This window comes from Lissotriton helveticus, chromosome 1_2 (genome assembly GCF_964261635.1).
Source record: "Lissotriton helveticus chromosome 1_2, aLisHel1.1, whole genome shotgun sequence".
Classification (NCBI taxonomy): domain Eukaryota; kingdom Metazoa; phylum Chordata; class Amphibia; order Caudata; family Salamandridae; genus Lissotriton; species Lissotriton helveticus.
In genome coordinates, this window is record NC_136058.1 from 376,426,494 (window position 1) to 376,428,993 (window position 2,500).

Below are 2,500 nucleotides of genomic sequence, written 5' to 3' on the forward strand. Positions count from 1 at the left end.
ATATATATCTTGATAATTGTGTGCCTGCCTGGAGCTTGTGTTATATAATGCGTCTTTATGCCATACAGCATTTCTCATTTGCTTAGTGTCTTGTTATTGTTGGACGTAATGATGAATAGACTACTGTCTAATGGTCTTAGAGCCAGTATTACTACCGGTCCCAGTGTATGAGACACATACATGACTTTTCTGTTGCCTGCTTAGCATAGCTCCCTGCTCCTCTGTAGGTGTGCTACCAGCCAGTAAGGCGTGTGCCTTGCCCATCAGATGTGTTATGTTAGACTTGACTTCTCTGTGAGCAAAGTCTCCCTCCCATAGCAGGTGCTTTCTCTGAACTCTTGACTTGTAAGACTGCTGGGAAAGGCCCTCCCTAGCCCCTCACTCAGATAGATACATTTACCTTCAGAGCTCAGCTTTGGAGAAAGAGATTGGGGAGAGAGCAAATAGGGGAAGGCCCATGGTGCACACTTTATTTTACATAAAAGCTGGGGCTTGTGGGAGGACAGGGACAAGAGGGTTCTCAGGGAAAGAAATCCCAGGAGTATTGATGGCTAGGCCCTGAAACACAACAATCCCGGATTGGCAAGGCACAATATGCCTGTGCAACAGGCCTGACCCTAGGCTTCCGGAGTTCTTGGTCACAAAAGGCTCCAGTGATCTAAGCCCGACCAGGGCTGTGCCCGACCAGGGCTGTAGGCCGCGTTGGGAGCGCGTTAGGGACGCAGGGCGCATAACTCTGCCCGTTTCACCCCAGCATTTAGGGGAGGACACAGAATCTGGGAAAGCCAGTGGGAAGGATTTTCCAGGAGGAGAGTTCAGTGAGATAATCTGAAACACAATAGTGCTGGTGATCTGGCGGGTGCATTCTGTGAACCACTTTTGTCGGGAGCAGCCTGCCATCATGCCCTGATAAACACAACTCTAGTCCCAAGCCAGTGACCTCAGCAAATGCAAAGACATTCATAGTTATAGTCTCCTGCATCTGATTCTTGCCATCTTCATGTGAAACGTTGGCGTTATCATGTCTGCTGCGCACACTTTGTTCATATGTGTACAATTTAAGTGTGTGCACCTGATCACTGTCTTGGGCAGAGCTCTGCCTGTGAACAACCCATGTGAAGCATTGGTGGTTCAGTGGTAGAATTCTCGCCTGCCACGCGGGAGGCCCGGGTTCGATTCCCGGCCAATGCAAGACTGCTTTCTTTTGACTTTGTTTTCGAAAGGAAATATATGACCTCAGTGGGGAATAAAATGGTAAGCAGTGACCCCGACGTGATTTGAACACGCAACCTTCTGATCTGGAGTCAGACGCGCTACCGTTGCGCCACGAGGTCCTTACACTTACAGCTTTCGGAGCCAGATCAACAAATGCTGTGGGCCTTTTGACTTATTTTCCCCTCCTCATATGCCTACAGTTGTATTACAGAGCTTGACCTTTTGTTTTCTATCCTAATTATGAAATTGACTGCAGGTGCCGAGAGAACGCAGAGAATTGAAATATTCAGGGAAAGGGTGTCCAGCAGGAGAGAGCAAAGGTATGTATCTGTTTTCCATTCAAGTGTTTCATGCAGGCAAAATATTACGCCCCTGGGTGGGCTTGAACCACCAACCTTTCGGTTAACAGCCGAACGCGCTAACCGATTGCGCCACAGAGACGAGTGACTACAGCATCTTTCCTTAGACTCAATATATATCTTGATATGTATGTGCCTGCCTGGAGCTTGTCTTATATAAGCCATCATCATGTGAAACTTTGGCGTTGTCATGTCTGCTGCGCACACTTTGTTCATATGTGCACAATTTAAGTGTGTGCACCTGATCACTGTCTTGGACAGAGCTATGCCTGTGAACTCCCCATGTGAAGCATTGGTGGTTCAGTGGTAGAATTCTCGCCTGCCACGCGGGAGGCCCGGGTTCGATTCCTGGCCAATGCAAGGCTGCGTTCCTTTGACTTTGTTTTCGAAAGGAAATATATGAACTCAGTGGGGAATAAAATGGTAAGCAGTGACACCGACGTGATTTGACCACGCAACCTTCTGATCAGGAGTCAGACGCGCTACCGTTGCGCCACAAGGTCCTTACACTTACAGCCTTCAAGCCAGATCAACAAATGCTGATGGCCTTTTGACTTTTTTTCCCCTCCTCATATGCCTACAGTTGTATTACAGGGCTAGGCCTTTTGTTTTCTATCCTAATTATGAAATTGACTGCAGGTGCAGAGAGAACGCAGAGGATTGAAATGTTCAGATAAAGGGTCTTAAGCAGGAGAGAGCAGAGGTACGTATCTGTGTTTCATTAAAGTGTTTCATGCAGGCAAAAAGGATACTTCCCTGGGTGGGCTTGAACCACCAACCTTTCTGTTAACAACCGAACGCGCTAACCATTTGCACCACAGAGGTTAATAACTGTAGCACAGTTCCTGAGACTCAATATATATCTTGATAATTGTGTGCCTGCCTGGAGCTTGTGTTATATAATGCGTCTTTATGCCATACAGCAT

The 2,500-nt window shown here is 47.4% G+C and overlaps 3 non-coding genes across 3 annotated transcripts; 1 reads left to right on the forward strand and 2 right to left on the reverse strand.

Annotated features, from left to right (window-relative positions):
* The first annotated feature begins 1,120 nt into the window (after window positions 1-1,120).
* Window positions 1,121-1,191, forward strand: TRNAG-GCC (transfer RNA glycine (anticodon GCC)). The gene has a single exon. It is a non-coding gene; the product is annotated as a tRNA-Gly (tRNA).
* Window positions 1,192-1,262: 71 nt separating this feature from the next.
* Window positions 1,263-1,334, reverse strand: TRNAW-CCA (transfer RNA tryptophan (anticodon CCA)). Its single transcript has one exon. It is a non-coding gene; the product is annotated as a tRNA-Trp (tRNA).
* Window positions 1,335-1,582: 248 nt separating this feature from the next.
* On the reverse strand, window positions 1,583-1,656 carry TRNAN-GUU (transfer RNA asparagine (anticodon GUU)). Its single transcript has one exon. It is a non-coding gene; the product is annotated as a tRNA-Asn (tRNA).
* Window positions 1,657-2,500: the final 844 nt, after the last annotated feature.